Here is a 21,857-nt window from a genome sequence, read left to right as displayed (position 1 = left end):
GGGAGCTCTTTGGCTCTATTGCGGCAACATGGGAAGATGCCGTCATTGACAACATTGATGAGGAATACGATCGAATAATTCAGCACCTCCATGATTGTGCAAGGAATGCCAAGAGAGAGATAACCACAAAAAACCGTCTTTCTTCAAACACTCTTGAACTTATTCGCCAACGTGGCTTGGCACGTACCTCAGGCAACCACAAGCGAACGTCCGAACTGGCAAAACACTGCAGAGAAGCCATCAAGGATGACCTCAAAAACAGGAGAGCAGCAGTACTGGTAGATGCAGCAGAAGCTGGGAAAAACATTCGTAATGCCCGCCTGTCCTTCACCAACTACAAAACCAAGATGACTGCCCTCCGACATCATGATGGATCTATCACATCTTCCAGAAGGGCAATGGAGAAGATTATTCATGACTTCTACTCAGATCTCTTTAATAGCCACATCCACTTGCCCACATACCACATACCACATGATGGATATGTCGTTCCCAATGTTCTCCCTTCCGAAATCCAACATGCCATCTCGTCGGTAAAGAAACAAAGAGCACCTGGCCCAGACAAGATCAGACCTGAACACCTGAAGAACTTACCATCAGTACTCATCAATACATTGGCTCGAATCTTCAAACGCTATCTGTCTGAATGCAAGGTTCCATCCCAGTGGACAACCAGCAGGACTGTACTACTATACAAGAAAGGAGACATCCACGACATTGGCAACTATCGCCCAATCTGCCTATTGTCTGTCATCTACAAACTATTCACTCGAGTCATCCTGAATAGGATTAGCAGAACACTAGATGAAGGACAACCATGTGAACAAGCTGGATTCTGAAAAGGATTCAGTACCATTGACCATATCCACACAATAACCAAGCTCATTGAGGTATCTCGGGAGTTTAAGATGCCGCTCTGTCTAATGTTCATTGATTTGAAGAAGGCCTTTGATTCTGTTGAGACGGAAGCGGTCATGGAAGCCCTAGCCAATCAGGGCATACAAACTCAATACATCAGGATCCTTCGTGAGCTCTATTGCGGATTCACTACCAAGATCTCACCATTCTACAAAGAACTAATTATCCATATCAAGAGAGGGGTTCGGCAGGGTGATACCATTTCACCAAAACTCTTCAGTGCCACCCTCGAGAACATCATGTGACGACTGGAATGGGAAAACATGGGAGTGAAGATAGATGGTCGGCAACTACACCACCTCCGCTTTGCTGATGACATCATTCTAATAACACCAAGCATCAACCAAGCGGCACAAATGCTGAACGACTTTGACCGTGAATGTGGAAAGGTCGGACTACAGCTGAATCTTACGAAGACAATGTTTATGAGAAACAGCCTTGTTCCTGACGCTCCATTCGCTCTCAACGGAACCACCATCTCCGAATGCAACAGTTATATATACCTAGGTCGAGAAATCAACATGATGAATGACCTGGCACCTGAGTTGCGCAGGAGGAAGAGAGCGGCTTGGAATGCCTTCAAGAGCATTGAAGAAATAACTAAAAGGACAAAGAACCTCCAGCTACGAGCACATCTCTTTGATTCCACTATTCTTCCTGCATTAACATATGCCTCAGAGACCTGGACCCTACGGAAACAGGATGAGAACGCTATTCGGGTCTCTCAAAGAGGAATCAAAAGAACTATGCTTGGAATATCACGATTCACTCAAATGAGAGATAGAATCCGGAGTTCTGATCTTCGTCAATGCTCAAGAATCAGGGACGCTGTCTCATTTGCCAAGACATCAAAAATCAGATGGGCTGGACACGTAATGAGGTTTACAGACAACCGCTGGACTAGAGCCATTACTGATTGGATTCCACGAGACATCAAAAGATCACGTGGACCGCCCACCTATAAGATGGTCAGATTTCTTCGTCAAGACCCTAAATGATCGGTTTGAGGCTCTACATGTTCCTAAAACGAACAGATACCATTGGGCTACGCTAGCACGCAACCGGGATGAATGGAGACATTACTGGCACCCGCTCGAATAAATCGATGAATAACGGAGATTAAGTGATAAGTGATTAGTGATAAAGTATGAGATGTTGCATGATCCAAGAATAAGTTCACTCATGGGTGAGGCTCATCCAAGCATGTGGAGAGTGGCTATGAGCATAGTGGTGGTTGAGTTCTGGAGGATTTTGGCTGCTGGGGCTGGCTCCATTGGGTTGGGAGATGCCTCAACCACCTCCCTCCCTCTGGGTTGCCCTGAATGAAACAGCTTGGCACGGGGCCTGGTGGTATGGCTATGGCATCTCGTTTTGTGCTCTCTTCCAACAGATTCACTGAATCTATGGATCATGGCCACTTATAAGACTATCTGGCAGCAGCCAGAGGTGGCTTGTGGGCTTGACTACCAAGTTACCAGAAACAGGGAGGAGATAGTGGAAGGTCACCTATTCCCAGTTCTGTTGAGCTTGAAGTTTCAGTCAAAAGTCCCTCATTCCTGGGTTTTCTATGGGTTCACTCATGGGTGAGGCTAAACCCGAGCGTGTGGAGAGTGGCTGTGAGCATGGCGGCAGTTGAGTTCTTGACTCTTGAGTAATCTTATCCCCATAACACATCTTTTAAAATTCTCTTGAGGTAAATATTATCCTGTAATTGAGGAAAACCTGACAAAATTGTCAAGCATAATAAAGACAATGACTCTTTTTTTTTGTAGGAGTACTACTCAGCCACTGATTAGCTGATTGAACTGTGCATGAACTCCACCTTACTTTTTTTTTTCATTTTTTTATAATTTTATTTATTGAATCACCATGAGAGCAGTTACAAAGCTTTTGGGTCTAAGTCTCGGTCATACAATGAAACATCCATACCTTCACCAGTGCCCATACTCCACCACCAAAAACCCCAGTATACCCCCATCCCACACCCTCCCCCTACCTGTGGGGTAGATTATTTCCACATTACTCTTTCTCTACTTTGATCACATTCAATATTTCGACACCAGACCCACCATTATTATTTGAGATTTTACCCCAACACTCAGATATGCTGAAAAGGCAACAATAGACAATTTGTGTTCTATTGCTGGTTATGAATAACTTATGATGTCGCGTGGCTAGGGCCATGTGATTTTTGAAATTCCGAAATTTTAACACTTAAATCTGGAGGGATTTCTACCAAAAGTCACTGGGTTTCAAGATTTGCTCCTGAGTCTCTGGGAACATGGCTGTTGAGCTGCTTGATCAGGAACCAGAGAGGCCGTTTGTGGGCGATGACCTGTGGTCTCGTTGGGGTGGGGAGTACAGGCCTGGCTCCACCCCATCCCGTGAAGCCCAGCAAGTTTTGTCACTGCAGGCCCAAGCTTGACTGTCCAATGGCCACTGGAGGATGGCAGCCACCGAGCCGCCAGGGGGAAACAGGCGGAGGGAGAGTACCCTTTCCCCCCCTGGGGTGGCCCAACGTCAGTAACCTACTGCAGGGTCCGGACACATTTCTGCCAAAAGCCACTGGGTTTTGAGATTTGTTTCTGAGTCTCTGGGATCATGGCCGTTAAGCAGTTGGATCAGGAGCCAGAGAGGCCATTCGTGGGCAATGACTTGGGGTCTCGTTGGGGTGGGGAGGACAAGCCCGGCTCCACCCCCATCCCATGCGGCCCTGTGTGTCTCATCACTGGGGGCCCAAACCTGACTGTCCAGTGGCCTCTGAAGGATGGCGGCCACTGGGCCACCAGGGGGAACAGGCCAAGGCACGAAACCTATTCCCACCTGGGTTGGCCCAGCACCGCAACCTACTGCAGGGACCGAACGCATTTCTACTTAAAGCCGCTGGTTTCCAAGATTCGTTTCTGAGTCTCTGGGATCATGGCCATTAAGCAGTTCAATCAGAAACCAGAGAGGCCTTGCCTCCAATTATATAGCTGAGCCAGAGGTGGTTTGTGGGTGTGTTTCCCACATACCTAACTTTTGGCTGTTTACTTTCTTGGTAAACTTTGCCCCAAGTTTTTGGGGTCTGGCCAAAGGAATAGCAGCAATTTTGGGGTATCTGGAAGTCTGAAGGCACCATCAGGATGCTGATGCACTCACCTCACAGGTACAGATTGACCTGCTGGCGGCACCATATCCCCAGATGATGACTCTTTGATGGAAGTCATTGCAGATTTCTTAAAAGTTTGAAGAGAGCAGTGAGGTCAAAAACATTTTAGGTGAATATACTGACCCTGTGTGAAGGAAAAAAAGAGAAAAGAAAGGCACAAGGTTCATTGACTCTGAGTCAAAATATAAGTAAAATGTGGCATAAAAAATGAGTCAGATCAAGGTCTTCAAAGTATTAAAGAAATTCTTTCTCAAAGATAGGACAATATAGGTTGGTGAATAGATAAAAGGGCTAAAGATGTTAGTCCTATATCAGAAGAAGGTTATTTCCTATGTCATTCACTTCTCTTTTCAAAATGCCCTTCATTTATGCATACATCTATATGTGGGGAAGTTAAGGCTGAGGACTAAAGATCTGAACTCCCTCTTCTGAACCTCTGATGCTTATAGTACCTATTCCTGGTACAAGTTGGGATGAGTTCAGGTTTTAGTAGCTCAAGACTTTCCTGATTCCAATACCTGTGAAACTAGGTTATTTTATATTATAAAAATGATTATGCTGTCACCAGATACGTGTCTTTGCAGACTGGATAATAAAAATTAAAAATGTTGGTACTGGTTAGATCATTTTTCTTACAGTTGCTAATTTTGGGATATATACTATAATACACATACCCCTAATAAATAAATTAATCAATAAAAAAATAAATTAACAATTAGTCAACAGACTCAGCCATGATAAAGCTTTGAAAATCTTGACATTCATAAGAGTTATGGTTTCCTCAAAAACATAAAAATAGGAATTTTATGTGATTTAGTTATTCCTCTTCTAGATATTTGCAAAAAAACTACATGAGTACTAATTTAAAGAGATATATTTATTTATTCATGTGTTTATTACAACATTGTTTACAATGGCCAAGTACTGGAAACAACTTAAGTGCTCATTGACTGATGAGCATATAGAGATAGAAAGTATATACACAATGAATACTATTCAACTATAAACAGAGATGAAATCCTGCTATTTGCAACAATATGGATGGAGCTAGAAGATATTATGCTTAGTAAAATGAGCCTGATGGGTAAAGACAAATACTTTATGATTTCACTCATATGCACTCATATGCAGTATAGAGAGAAAAATAGATGATCTAAATAAAACTAAATTAAAAATTTAAACTAAAGAAAAAAGGGAAAGGGGTTATGAATATATTAGGATAAAGGGGACAATTGAATGGCTAAGGATATTATGGGACTTTTTTGGGAAAACTTTATATAGTATATATACACATGCTGACTCTCAATGATCCACACAAAATTTTATACAACGTTGCACTATAGCTTCAATTTATGAAAAGAAAAATCATAAAAATTATAAAAATAAAGCATTAAAATGGTTATTATTTTGCATCATTAATTTTTTAAAATAATATAAAAATCACTTGATCACTGGACTTCCTGTTAATCATCAATTTGGTAGAGTCACAGTCACAGTCCTACCGTTGTTCATCGATTTGCTCGAGCAGGCCCAGTAACATCTCCATCGGAGACTTTGTTGTTACTGTGCTTGGCATATCGAATACATGACGGGTAGCTTGCCAGGCTCTGCTCTGGGGGCGAGATACTCTCGGTAGCTTGCCGGTCTCTCCGAGAGGGGCAGAGAAATCGAACTCGAGTCGGCCATGTTGGCTGCGTGCAAGGCAAAAGCCCTACCGCCGTGCTATCGCTCTGGCCCTATTTGCTCGAGTGGGCACCAGTAATGTCTCCATTTGTCCCTGCTGCATGCTAGTGTAGCCCAATGGTGTCTGTTCGTTCTAGGAACAAGAAGAGCCTCAACCAATCATTCAGGGTCTTGATGAAGAAGTCTAACCATCTCATAGGTGGGCGGCCACACGGTCTTTTGACATCCCGTGGAATCCAGTTGGTAATATCTCTAATTCACTGGTAGTCTCCAAATCTCATAAAGTGTCCAGCCAATCTGATTTTTGATGCCTTGGCAAACGAGACAGCATCCCTGATTCTTGACCATCGATGGAGGTCGGAACCCCAGTCTCTGATTTGAGTGAAACATGATACTCCAAGCATAGCTCTTTCGATTCCTCTTTGGGAGACCTGAATAGTGTTTCCATCCTGTTTTCCTAGGGCCCAGGTCTCTGAGGCGTAACAGTGGAAACAAAGAGATGTGCCTGGAGCCAGAGGTTCTTTGCCTCTTAGCTATTTCTTCGACACTCTTGAAGGCGTTCCAAGCTGCTCTCTTCCTCCTGAGAAACTCAGGTGCCAGGTCATTTGTCATGTTGACTTCTTGACCTAGGTACACATAACTGTTGTATTCAGAGATGGTCATTCCGATGAGAGTGAATGGAACGTCAGGAACGAGACTTTTCTAATAAACATTGTGTTCGTGAGATTCAGCTGTAGTCTGACCTTTCCACACTCACGGTCGAAGTCTGCCAGCATTTACGTCTGTCTTCGAAAAGTCTTGAGCTTATTCACCAATGTGGTTTGGCACATGCCTCAGGCAACCGCAAGCAAACATCCGAGCTCGCTAAGCATTGCAGATATGTGATACAGGAAGACTTCAAAGAGAAAAGAGCAGCAGTGCTGGTAGATGCGGTAGAAGCAGGAAAAAGCATTTGCAACATCCGCCTGTCCTTCGCCAACTACAAGGCCAAGATGACTGCCTTCCGACGTCCTGATGGATCCATCACATCTTCCTGAATGGCTATGGAGAAGATTATCCATGCCTTCTACTCAGATCTCTTTGATAGCCACGTCCACCTGCCTGCATACCAAATTCCGCAGGATGGATATGTTGTTCCCAACATTCTCCCTTCTGAAATCCAACATGCCATTTCATTGGTAAAGAAGTGAACAGCACCATACCCAGACAAGGTCAGACCTGAACACCTGAAGAACCTGCCATCAGTACTCATCAATACACTGGCTCGGCTCATCACACACTACCTGTATGAATGCAAGTTTCCCTCCCAATGGAAAACCAGCAGGACTGTACTACTGTACGAGAAGGGAGACATGCATGACATTGGCAACTATCACCTGATCTGCCTGTTATCTCTCATCTGCAAGCTGTTCACTCGAGTCATCCTGAATAGGATTGGCAGAACACTAGATGAAGGACAACCATGCGAGCAAGCCGGATTCTGCAAAGGATTCAGCACTATCAACCATATCCACATGATAACCAAGCTCATTGAGGCTTCTTGGGAGTTCAAGATGCTGCTTTTTCTAACATTCATTGATTTAAAGAAGGCCTTTGATTCTGTTGAGATGGAAGCGGTCATCGAAGCCCTAACCAATCTGGGCATTCAAACTCAATACATCAGGATCCTCCGTGAGCGGATTCACTGCCAGGATCTCACCATTCTACAAAGAAGTGATCATCGATGTCAAGAGGGGTTTGGCAGGATGGTACCCTTTCACCGAAAGTCTTCAGTGCCACCCTCGTGCATGTCATGTGACAACTGGAATGGGAAGTAATGGGAGTGAAGATAGACGGTCGGCAACTACACCATCTCTGCTTTGCTGATGACATTGTTCTAATAACACCAAACATTAGCCAAGCAGCACAAAATAATATAAAATATGCAATAAATTTTATGTTAGACCTCCCGATGTATGGTCTGTTATGTGATAAAAGAATGTGCAATTTTCATGTGAAGTGAATAAAGCAGCTCTTAGACTAAATTTATTGTATAATCAGTAAGTAAATTGATGATAGTTAAGTAAATAAATAAGACACTTGCTATTTTACTTCATACTTATAATAGATATTATCAGGGTTTTATTGTCATGAGTTCCCCTTTAGTTTTCCAAGTTCAAAAAATTTTAATTTATTGCCAGAATCAGGATTTCAATGGCAGTGTTTGCATGCTGCTAACCCGACAGACCTGGATTTGATTCCTCCGCCACTCTTGGAGAGCCCGGCGAGCTACCGAGAGCATCTCGCCCACATGGCAAAGCCTGGCAAGCTACCTGTGATGTATTCAATATGCCAAACACAGTAACAATGTGTCTCACAATGGAGACGTTACCAGGCTCACTCGAGCAAATCAATGAACAACAGTAGGACAGTGCTTACAGTGCTTACAGATTGCCAAAAGCTAAATAACTGAAAACCCACAAAATTTCAAATCAATGACAAATTGATAAGATTTACTTTTTCAAAAAAATGTGTATATTTCTCTTTAACAAGTATATACATTTAAATATTAACAGTGTAAATAATTATTTGCTAATATATTTTAAAATCGACATAAAATAGATAAATCTTACAAGTATATAATTTAGAAAGAGGAAAGGAGAATTAAGAAAAAATTTAAGGGAAAATATGAATAGGCTTGTAAGATATAAAAGTGTGCTTCATTCTGAAAAGGGAATATTGGCTTTTTATTCAAAAATATTACAGAATGTGCTTAGCATTTTGTATTAGTAAGTAATAGGTTATAATAAAAATACTATGATGTTAACAAAGTCCCCTGAGTAGACAAACTCATTATAAATGAAATGTTAATTCATTATTTGAAAAGTATAAAACCCCTTATCCTAACCATATCATGTCTGCAAGAGAAAATAGCATCTCTTCTGGAGAAAGACGGAAAGAAGAATGGAGAAAACATATACTTAGTTCCTATTTGGACTTTGACTCAAGAGATATATGCTTGTAATTCATGAAAGCTGAATATAGCAAAGTGAAAACCAAGAATTTTCTACCATTAATTGAACTGGTGGGAGTTGGAGAGAGGGAATTCTAGAGCTAAAGTCACTTTACTCCTAGGAAGTAAAAGAGAAATCTTCATTTTTCAATCTTTACTTTTAGTATTTGACATAACACAAATATCTTAGTGCTTAATTACACACTCCTCTTCATTTTTTCCTTACTAATCAATCAATCACAGCAAGTCTTCTCCATCAAATTCCCCAAATAGATAGACATTGGGGGTTAAATGTGATTTTATTGATAAAATCAGCATAAAGAGAACAGAGGACTTTTATTTTTCTATATTTCTCTTAGTCCATCTTGGTTCAAAGTCGTCCTCATATTAAATGAGCTGTAACCAATGTACTATCTACTTTTGCTCTTGATTTAAGCTATATTTCCCTGGAAGAAAATCCCTTGCACAATTTTTCAACAAATAAAGGGAACTGATACTAATTCTTTCCCTCACAATTCAGAGGGGACTTAGGAAGATGAGTTCAAAATTCATATATTTTGCTGATCTATGATAGTTTCATCAGGAGAAATATTTTGCAGAAGAAGTGGGCAAGAAACTTTGATATAGGATTTCTCAGCAGCAGCACCATATACATTTAGAAAATTGTTTATTCAGATGGGTGTGCATTACAAGATGTATAACAGCTTCCCTGACTTATCCAGTAGATGACAATGGCACTATTGCCCCGCAGATACTACATTCAAAAGTAACTGGGCATCTGGACGCAAAATTGCTCCTGGCAGAAAATTATTAATTCGGTACGTTGAAAAATACTTTTACTCTTTGGACAAATGGCTAATTAGGTTCATGACAGTGTTGTCAATGTATATCTGTGTGCAACATTATATTTCAAACTTCAAGGAAACGTTATGCATGTATACAATATAAACATGATGAATATTGCTTTTCACACATTACTTTTGCCATCCAACCAGCCAAATGTAATATTGCCTCAATCATGGATTATTGAGCAATTGAGAGCAAAATAATGATAAAGCTAAAAATTATTAGATGACCCATGAACCAATATGGAATAAATAAGAATTGAAATAACCTGTAATTCTGTTTCTACAACAATACCATTTTTGTATTTTATTCCCCTTTTAAGGAGCTATTTTTCATTCATAGCACTGTTGTAAATTATGCACAGCAGACTTCTTCATTTAATAGGTTCAGGTCAGAGAGTGATTGTATTTCAGCAGTTGGTATTCAGGGATTTTGTAATTTATGAGCTTTATTAATTTAGCGGATTATTTGCTTAAGATGCCACTATCCCTTCAGGAAGCATTCACTGTGAGAGTTTCTGGTCAGCTTAATTTTTTCAAGAAATGCCTCAGTATTTAGAAAATTCTCATAGTCTCAAAATTATTTTTAAAAAATTGTAAAATGTATACATAGGAAATGACTGTAGGGGAAGAACAAGAGCTTTTTCTTTACTGAATGTGATAGAAGGTGAATGGGATAGAAAGTTAAGTGCTCAGAGGCAGTGCCTTATTTTTCTGGGAAGAATTCCATAGAAAATTCAAATGCAGAAAACAGGTAAAAGGCCATTTCAGAAATGCTTTCAGAATTAGCCCACATAAGGATTTCCACCACTTTTGAGAGGATGTTGAACTGATCTACTATACTTCTCAATCACATAAAATTGGGAGTAGAGAGGTGCTCATTTGCATCCCAAAGAGGAAGAAATGCAGTCACTCTGGGTGACTCTGAAAAAGGCAAGGTGGGTGGGAGTGTGCTCAGCTATGGAGCACTTCTCTCCAATGCATGGGCCTTTGGATTAGTGCTGTCACTACCAACAAACAAAAATAAAACAAAAACCATGTTTGTGAGAAAGGAATAGTAAATTTTTTTGTCTGTCTTTGCAAGTGCTGAGCCGGATAGTATAGGATTTAGGTATTTAGGTATGTGCTTTATATCCAACAAACCCTGGTTCAATCTCTGGCATCGCCAGAAGTGACTCCCCAGTAGTAATTAAGACAGCATGGTACTGGGCTAGAAACAGACCAGCAGACCAATGGAATAGAGTTGAATATTCTGTCACAGACCAGCAAATATTTGACCACTTAATCTTTGACAAAGGAGCAAGAAATGTGAAGTGGAACAAGGAAAGCCTCTTCAACAAGTGGTGCTGGGAAAACTGGATAGTTTCCTGCAAAAAAATGAACTCTGACCTCTGTCTAATGCCAGGCACAAAAGTCAAATCAAAACGGATTAAAGGCCTCAATATCAGACATCAATCCATAAGGCACATAGAGGAAAATGTAGGCAGAACTCCCCACGACATAGAAACTAAAAACATCTTTAAGGCTGAAACAGCACTAACAGTGCAAGTGGAAACAAAAACAAATGGGACTACATCAAACTAAGAAGCTTCTGCAATTCAAAAGAAACAATGACCAAAATACAGAAAGAGCCCAGAGAATGGGAAAGAATATTTACCCAATACCCATCTGATAAGGAATTAATATCCAGGACATACAAGACACAAGTAGAATTGTACAAGAAAAAACCCTCCAACCCCGTCAAAAATGGGGAGAAGAAATGAACAGAAGTTTCCTGAATAAAGAAATACAAATGGCCAAAAGGCACATGAAAAAATGCTCCACATCGCTAGCCATCAGGGAGATGCAAATCAAAATAACAATGAGATATCATCTCACACCACAGAGACTGGCACACATTCAAAAGAATAAAAGCAGCCAGTGCTGGTGTGGATATGGGGAAAAAGGGACACTCTTTCATTGTTGGTGGGAATGCCCACCTATCCAGCCTTTCTGGGAAACAATATGGACAATCCTTCAAAAACTGGAAATTGAGCTTCCATATGAACCCGCAATACCACTTCTGGGAATATATCCCAAAGACACAAAAAAGCACAGTAGAAATGGCATCTGTACCTGTATGGTCATTGCAGCTCTGTTCACAATAGCAAAATCTGGAAACCACCGTAGAACAGATGACTGGCTAAAGAAACTTTGGTACATTTACACAATGGAATACTCTGCAGCTGTCAGGAGAGATGAAGTCAGAAACTTTGTTTTTAATGGAAAGACATGGAGTGAAATGAGTCAGAAAAAGAGAAACAGACATAGAAGGGCTGCACTCATCTGTGCAGTAAAAAACAGCATAACATACCCGGCTGGCCTCGGAAAGGGCTGTTCAGATAGAGAAGGGAGCACCAAATAAAGGATGTTTGGAGGATCCTCCCAGGAGGGGAGATGCATGTCGAAAGTAGACTATGGACTGAACATGTTTGCCACTCAATGCCTCTTTTGCAGACCACAACACCCAAAAGGAGAGAGAGAACACAGGGGATTGCCCTGCCACAGAGACAGGGGGTATGGGGGGATGGGGGTGGGAGGGATATTATCCATGGTGGTGGAAAATGGGCACTGGTGGAGGGATGGGTATCTGATCATTGTATAATTGAAACCAAAGCACAAAAAATTGTAAATCTACAACTTTAAAAAAAATAAAATAAAATAAAGGGGGAAAAAAAAAACAGCATAACATGAGGCTGACACCTAAGGATAGTAAATACATGGGACAGATAGATTGCTCCATAGCTGGAAGCCTGCCTCATGAGCAAAGGGGAGAAGGCAGCTGGAATAGAGAAGGGATTACTAAGAAAAAGATGGCTGGAGGTACCAGTAGGGATGAGAGATGTGTGTAGAAAGTAGATAAAAGACCAAACGTGATAACCTCTCAGGCTCTGTATTGCAAACCATAATGCTCAAAAGTAGAGAGAGATTATGGGGAATCATGTCTGCCATGGAGGCAGGGGGAGGGTGAGAAAGGGAGGGTAGACTGAGGATATCGGTGGTGAGGAATGTGCATTGGTGGAGGGATGGGCGTTTGATCATTGTGTGATTGTAACCCAAACATGAACGCTTGTAACTAACTTATGGTGATTCAATAAAATTAAAAAAAAAGAAGCGACTCCCAAGTACAAAGTCAGGAGTAGCCCCCCAGCACTGCCAGCTGTGGTCCAAAAAACAAAAACTGAAAAGAAAATGCAAACTGTTGCTCTGAATATAGATTTTTTGAAAGTTCGGGTTAATAATAAAATGGTATCAGCAGGGGTCTATATATACATACACCTTCGCACCACCAATTCTAAATATGGGCTTTCTTCGCAGCATCCAAATGATATCTGGTCAATAGTTCTTTAACTACAATTGTCCGCCAAGGACATCTTAGACTTTGGACATGTTATAGATCATCTTTCTGTGGAGATTAGGTAATTAGAGGCAGTCAACCTGACTAAAATAAATCAGATACTTTTTTTTAGAATTAGCTTTCTGTATTCTTCAGTATGAGAAAATCATACAATTTAGTCAGTCGTCCTCATTCCCACATATTAACCTTTTGAAAATCATTTGCCTTGTGTGAAAAATGATCTCCACCCTGCCCTCTGCATCCAGCATTTTCTCTTTTCCCCACACTTTCCTTTCATCTTTCTCTTCCAGTAGATTTGTTTCCCCCAGACATGTCCATCTGCATCCTGCCATCCTTGAAGTTTCAATGTTAGATTATTTTTACTTTCAATACTTATTTGAATTCTGCCTCTCCACACCTTATTGAAATAAATTATTCATCTCTAAACATTGATGATTCTTAGTGCCAGGAACATTCATTAGTTTTTGTGTTGATGTTTTGAGCCGTGCCCAAAGGTGCTCCAGGTCTCGGTACACAGGGATCATTTCTGAGTGGCTGCTGACATATGAGCCTCCAGGGACCCAACCTGAGTCAGCTGTATGCAAGACTAGAACCCTCTATTATTGCCCTGGTCTCTCATTGAATTTTATATTTTAGACCTGTGTGTGCCATATTCTTAGTCATAGATTAGAGAACTAAAATAGAGATGATTAATGCTCTGGCATATTCTTTCCACACAATTGGTATTTAAAAAATATTTAGATGAAATTAATTAATAGAAGTATTTTTAATATACCCTGACATTCAGACAATTCTCTACCTTTCTGAATCTCTCCCATATGAACTACTTACCTCCATACTAACCCAAACCCAAGCATCTAATTGCCTGGACAATGATCATTGGTGGTTCTACATTTCCAATTCTTCCAAGAACATCTAAATTCTAGCTGTGGCCCAGTAAGGAACAGAAATATTTTAATGAAACAGAGTTATTCATACCAAAAGAATCATATTCACATAGAATAAGATGTATGCACGCTTGCATTGTGTGTACATGGGTATTGTGTGTGTGTGGTAGTGGAGTGGGAGTTCTGAAGGATGAATATATTCTTTCAACTTTCTCAGACTATGCCCCCTGGGTACTACCTATGAGACATGAATAAACTATTCACAACATAGGTGTAGGTTATGTAGTATGTAGGGAGATGAGAATATCCTATAATAAAAAATATAATACAAGTGGTTTTAATCCAAAATTATAAATAAAATAATACGCTATGTGATTATTCTCAGCAAAACTTTAAAAGAACATTTAGTTTTATAAAAGTTGATTTTTTTGTTCCAGTCCTCACATGCCAATCAATGCACTATTTCTTTTCCAGTGCATCAAACTTGGGTCAAAATCTCTTTTAGGCAAGACCTGGTGATGTGCAAGAAAATCTGTTGCTCTTATAAAGTAACTTAAATTCAGTATTTCAGTGTGCTTATGCTGAAATTTTATATTAATTCTATATGATTTAGGGCTTTAGTTTTCAACTTTATATCACAGAAAATGGTTGTCCCTTCCCCTATCTCTTTTTTCCCTTTCTGTATAGTTATTTTAAATGTTCACTGGTTTTCTTGAATCTTAGTAATCAGATAAAACTGTCTTGATTGATGTTACAGAATCATGGATTTTCCTACCAAACCAAAGGAAGCCTTACTCATTATCTCTAGTCTCTTCAGTTAGGCCATGCTCATCTTCAGGTAAATGTACTTATTCTCTTATCTTCTCAAATCAGCTATCCACTTTTCTCCAGCCAAGCTTGGCTGTAAATTGACAAGATCTCCAGTTGTCTTTGTGATTTCCCTGCAGAGTGCAGCTGGGTCCCTTTCAGTTTGAAAGAAACAGGTGTGGGGGTAACACTGTTCAACCTTTAAAAAATTGCTGTCATAAAAGACAGAGATGGAGTGGTGACTATTAAATCTTTTTCCCCCTCTTTTTTCCCTTTTTAAATGGCAAAGGCAACAGACTCCATGGAATAGAAAATTTAAGTAAATGTAAAATAGACTAATAACAAAGCATCAGGCTAACTGGGTGCTTTCATTTGTTCTTCATTTTTATTACAAGAATAAACTCTGATATTCAAGCTCACAGCTTTCAAAAGCTCCAAATATACTTAGAAAAATTAGAAACACTAAGGTCAGAAGGGAGAATTAGCTTTGAATCCTTCCAAACTTGGTAAACACCAGAAGAGATTTGTCATATTCGGAAAAGTGATAAAGCTGGAATTTAAAAGCTTGAGTTTCTAGTCCTATCTGACATTAACTAGGCAAGAGATAGTTGATGGGTCATAAATGCTCTCTGGACTTCAGGATTCTCATCTGTGGAAGGAGAAAATAGAACTAGATAATTTCTGAATTATACTCTAGCTCTGAAATGTAAGGACTCAGCCCACGTTTGCATTTATTTTACTTCCTTTGTTCACAATGAACACAGCTTTTCAAATTTCCCAGGTGAAGGTTAAAGAAAAAAATTTAGAAATAAAATGGCAATTTTTTACACTTAGATAAGAAATGTTAAATGGAAAGATGAAATTGTGGATATGGATAATGATGAGAAAATATCTATCTAGTAATCTTTGTTCTTAAACATGATCATGTGTAAAAGTACCTGTTTAAAAATCCCATAGTTCTCTTAATGCATTATGAGTATTAAAAATTATTATTTCCCTAATAATAAAAAGAATTTGGGGTTGTCTGGTTGACTTGAATTTAACTGATTTAAAGTGAGACGTGGTGAGTAGCTCTGCTTTAGGTTCCTGTGACATGGCTGAGTTTGGTTTACCCTATTCAGTAGGTGTCTTGTCCTTCCAATGCGGGAAAATTGAGTTGGGTCATTTTCTTCTCATGTTTAAGGTAAGAGCTGAAGGGAATTTTTCCTCATTTAATGGAAACAGACTGAAAACCGGAAAATTATGTGATGATAAAACCTATTACAAACTGGTTGAAGAAACAAAAAAGCACCACATAAGTAGACAATCTGGGTGGATTGTATCACTTTAAGTTAAAGCTAAATGTGATGGATGCATAGCTGTTATTCTGTTTCTAACCACCACTTGGCCATACTTTCCTCTGTAATGGATACATTCTCAACTGTATTTGCCCCACGTGGCAGCAAAAACAGTTATCCTTAATGTTTATATTAGAGAAAACAAACCATGTACTTTATTGTTCATATAAATTTGCAAATCATTTTGATTGGCTGAGCTTGAGACAAGAACTTGCAAGAAAACTGCCAAGTCTGAGAAAAGAGAAGTAACACCATTCGATATCAGTAGGGGTGGGATATTTGCAAAGAGAGGGACATTATCTCTGAAGGGAAGAGTAACAGAAAAACTGAATAACAAGATATAAGTTACTTTTGCTTTACAAAAGAAGCTTTGCATCTGTCTATTGAAGCACTTAACTAAAATGAGCCTGGACTGAAACACCTATTTCTTAAATTCTTAACCAGTACTTTTCAACACATCTTACATGAATCAGTGCATTCTTTCCAGTTCTAGGAGGATAAGAAATCAAGACTGCTTAAAAATTTATCAGTGCAAACTCTAAGACTTGTTTAGGCTGAACTGATATCTAGGACATGTTCATCTCACATGTCTGAATTTAGAAAGACATTTAGACCATGTGTTTAATCTCCGATGGTCCATCAAATTGAAGTTGATTAAATTGTTCAGCAAGCTGACACTGTTGACTTTTTTGACATCAATCCACACCCATTTTTTGCAGTGGTTGCAGTGACCAGAGATTGCAAGCCCATCTCACTGTGGTGCTTGCACAGTTCAGGTGTGTTTTCTGGGGATTGCATGTCAGACTGTGGTGCTTGCACAACCAGCGGCACTGATCACTAAGGGTCAACTCTTTAGTTTTGGTACCCAAGTACACTTCGGTTGTAGTATCACAGCGCTTACACATATCTTGACCAGAGGTCACATTTATTGTGTTTGCACATCATTTTATTTATGGCCATGTCATGACTCACACCCCTTTGTTATTATGCTCACGCATACCTGGTGGCTTATGTGACTGAGGATCACGGAGTGCTGACCTGCCAGGATTAAACAGCAGAATTGACAAGATAGCTTCAGGCACATGTGCTAGCAGCAGGGATTAAACTCATAACCACACACCTGCAAGGAAGATATTCTAAGTTACTGAGCTATTCCTCCTGGCCCTGATTCTGTACTTTACTGTTTGAAAGAAATAAATTTTTGTTCTGCAAAGAGTGACTATATACTTCTGAGACTGGAAGCCAACAGGCTGGCAGGATGTGATCTCACTTTTTTTTTTTTTGCCATTTAGCTAAGGATCTGCCACAGATCTCAGGATGAGTTGCTAGTTATTTGTTTGCTGCTGCATAAGTTGAGTCTGTGCTTCTATCTTCACAGAATCCTCTCCCTATCTGTGTCTTACATGAATAAGGACATTAGACTAATTCTAATGTCCTTTCTCAGTATAAATTTATATTAACAAATTATAACTGTAGTGACTCTATTTTCAAATAAGTTTACATGAGGTCAAAACACAGACTCAGTGATGAGTTCATCATACATACATGAGGCTGTGGGTATGCTATCAGGCGGGGAGGGTGGAGAGAGAGAGAGAAAGAGAGAGAGAGAGAGAGAGAGAAAAGAGAGAGAAAAGAGAGAGGAAAAAAGAAAAAGAAAGGAGGCTAGGCACATTTTGAGATACTTGACATTCAGATTTCACATATCTTTTTTTTTTTAGGGAGAAAGACTTTAACTCATGACAAGATAAAGGATTCAAACTGAAGAAGCTTCTGACTGTTTAACAGTCCATTTAATGAGTATTTTCTAGGCCTGACCTTCTCCTTCTCTCATTTTTTTTTCTTTTCCTCCTCCTCCTCCTCCTCCTCCTCCTCCTCCTCCTCCTCCTCCTCCTCCTCCTCCTCCTCAACATTTCCAAAACATGGAACATTGAAAGTTTCAACCTCTGAAACTAAAAATAACTTATATTTATTTTCTGGAAAATGTTTCTTGTTTTTAACATTTACTAATTTATTATTTTATACTTATTCATGAAGTAATGTTGACAAAATTTATTATCTCCCTTTTTGCTAAGTGGAGGGAGGATGAGAGAAGGAGATAGAGTAGAGAGAGAGAGAGAGAGAGCGAGAGAGAGAGAGAGAAAGATTTGAAGGACTTACAGGTGAGGTAATATGGGAAAACTACTATAAGAAATAAAAAGCACTGGGTGACAATCAACCCAAGCACAAAAATTTGTAAGTCTACAACTGTACCTCAAGGTGTCTCACTAATAAAAATTTTAAAAAAAGAAAAAAAAAAGCATAAGTTAATGCTTCTAAAAAAAAACAGATGGGACTTGAGCCTCAGTCCCTGACATATGTGGAGTTAACAGCTTTCTGATAAAAAGAGAGCTTTGGAAAACCAGTTCCAGCAAACTACTGGAGCATACTCAATGAGTTGAAGTTGAACCCTGACCTTATATCACTTTTCTCCTCATTAGGTACAAAATGTATGTTAACTTAAGTACTCCCTAGTTTCTTAAATAGATACTAATGACAGACGTGATGGATGAGTAAACATATGTCTTTAAACAAGGTACAACTTTATCATCCCATCAGGACACTCACATGCCCAATGCCTTGTTCATATTTCTCCTTGGTTGTTAGCTCTTTCCGTCAGATGCTCTTACCCCCAAACCCAGTGTGACTTTTTCCCTTGAAAGTGCTGCACCTATACCTTAGGTGTATACCATCTAGTAATATTCTCTATATCTCTATATTCTCTATGTCTCTATATTCATCTGTATCTAAGATGTCTTGTCCTTCAATTATTTCTTGATGGAAAGACTGGACTAGAGGTACAGCAGTGCCCTGTTATGCATCCTGTAATTCTTGTGACAACTCGTCTAAAGCTATGCATTGTGTGGTAAAGCTAGGGGTAGAATAAGAATGCTGAATTCTAATGCTATAAATTCCTTTCCTCCTGTGTTTTCTACAAACATCTGCAAAATTCATGGAGTCAGCCATGTCCGTGATCTTCCCCTTACAATTAAAGGTCCATAGAAGTTTAAACTAATCCCGTGCCCCTTTTCGAGGTATTTCAGCTCTCAGATGATTATCTTCACTTGAAGGTCCCTTGCAAGTCATACCCAAATCTGTTTCTCTACTTGACTTTGCCTAGCCTATTAATGAGCATACCAACAGTCCAAGTCAAAAGTAAATCTTGAGGAAAAATTGGCAGACAAAATGTTTCCAGTCTGAGCAAACATCCGAGGGGATTCTGTAGATTACATGGCAAGAAGGTGGTCATATTATTTTTAAAAAGCTATACAGAGAATGCATCCTATTTATTTATAAGCTGCTTAATATTTTAAATGTTTTAGGTAGAGTTTAATAAAGTTGATGCTGAATAGGTTGAAGGAAGTATATGCAATTCTCTGCACTATTAATTTTTCCTCTAAACCTAAAACTATACACCAAGATATATTAATTAAAAATTAAAATTAAAAGGTTATGAAAAAGTATCATTACAAATAGTTACAAAAATAAAATTGGTACCTAATTACATAATTACTTTTAGTTATTATATATGGTCTGAATAAATCTTTAGGGTTAAGAGGACTAAAATGAAGCCTATTTGCTCAATCATATTAAAATATAACTTGCATATATGCTGTCTTCCTCTAAATTGCAAGTTTCATGAGTACTAAAAATTAGCTGACCTACTTCACCATAGTAATTGAAAAGGATTATTACTTATAATTAGCAAGCAAGCAATAGTAATAGATAATTTACTTTCCAAATATTTTGCAAGCAAGCACTTTTTTTCTTAAAAAAGAAAACATATTAGACAGTTGTTTCTTGGCAAATTAAGTGTATCTTTTGCTCTTGACAAATAATATATATTGCAATATATTTTTATAACCTGTAATTTCTATTGTGGTATTACACTTGTTATAAACACTTTGTCAGGATAAGTATTCAGTACAGTGCATGGGGACTTAGTCACACAGCCCTGAGTATCATTGATAGTCACATGAACATGACCTGGAAAAAGCTTAGAGAAAACACTTTTTACAATTAGCTATTTCCCTTGAAGAAAAATATAGGGTCATCTTAAATGTAAACGTTAAAACTCTGTAAGTATCAGATATCTTTAACCTTTCTAAAATGCACATTTTTAGAAAATCTAATGAAAAGTACAGTAAAATTATGGCATATCTGGCTACATATATTTGTCTTCCCTCTAGTGTAGCTAACAAAAATCACTGTATCTTTAGCATAAACTAAGTAAGCTTAAACATAGAAGGCTGCAATGATTCAGGATGTATTATTGGACAATATCTCTACTTTAAGAAAATGCATTTGTAGTTTACTTATTCGTATTTTTATTGACTTTTGGGTCACACCCAGCAGTGCTCAGAGATTATTTCTGACTCTGTGCCAAGAAAAACTCTCCTATTGGGCTCAGGGGATCATATTGGTGCTCAGGATCAAACCAGAGTTGGCCACATGCAAGGCAAACACCCTACCCATGGTACTATTGTTCCGGCCCCTACATTTGTAGTTTAAATTACTCCATGTTTATTGCATTATGTTTGTGGTTTGTATGTCATTGCTTGACACTGTTATGCTCTAATTGTGAGTATTTAATAATAGTTTCTATTGCATCTTGAATTTTTGGGGGGAGGGGGCTGGGGTCACATCTGGGAATCACTCTTGAGCTTACTCAGAGGACTATATGGGATGCCATGGATTGAACTCGAGTCTGCCATGTGCAAGGAAACACACTACCCACTGTGCTATTGCTCCATCCAATTTATTGCATATTCTTTCATTATAAATTTAGGTTTTATTCTAAAACATTGTGTATTCTAAAACATTGTGTATTCTAAAAATACTGGGCTGGAGCGATAGCACAGTGGTAGGGCGTTCGCCTTACAAGCGGCCAACATGGCCGACCCGAGTTTGATTCCTCCGCCCCTCTCGGAGAGCCCGGCAAGCTACCGAGAGTATTCGATATGCCAAACACAGTAACAACAAAGTCTCCAATGGAGACGTTACTGGGCCCGCTCGAGCAAATCAACGATCAACGGGAGGGCCTTTACCTTTTACCTTTTACCTTAAGTTTTCTTTTCAGGTGCTACATTAATGAGATCCTCAATGACAATGAATAATTTTCTTTCCTTATCCTCAGAAAAGTACATTGTTTCCTATGCATAAATATTAAAGAAAATAATATTTACATATTTTCAAATAAAAATATGGGGAAACAGTGGGGACGAATATATAGTCCAGTGGGTATGGTGCTTGCCTTGCATGCAGGCAACCTGGGTTAGATCCCTGGCTCCTCATATAGTTCTCCGAGCCTGCCAGGAGTGATCCTTGAACACAGAGCCAGTAGTAATCCCTGAGTACCCCCAAATGTGGCCTGAAAACAAACAATCAAGCAAACAAAATCTTGGGAAGCACTATGACGTGCTTCATACTAATGAAGATATCTAGACTATTCTATAGTTTTTACCTGTGTTAATATGGTTTCCTCAGATAGTACTCAAAACCTGTTCACTGAATGTTTGAGTAAATTAACATATTTTCTCTATATCTTTTCTCTAGATTTCAACAATTCTTTAGTATTCATTCTCATTGCTATTAATTGGCTCATAAATCACCACATACTGTAGTTATATTTTGTGCATGCTCCCCACTCACTAGAGTCAGCTTTTTATTTAGTGAGTGTCCAGTAAATATCTAATAAATTAATGGCTCAGTAGTAATTTACTTGCCCTCTCAACAACATTTCGTACTGTTGACACTTTGCCCTTCTCACAATAAGTTACGATCTGGATTGATTTTTCTCTAGA

Source organism: Sorex fumeus, unplaced genomic scaffold, assembly GCF_029834395.1.
Source record: "Sorex fumeus unplaced genomic scaffold, SorFum_2.1 ptg000006l, whole genome shotgun sequence".
Lineage (NCBI taxonomy): Eukaryota > Metazoa > Chordata > Mammalia > Eulipotyphla > Soricidae > Sorex > Sorex fumeus.
This window is presented reverse-complemented; position numbering follows the sequence as displayed.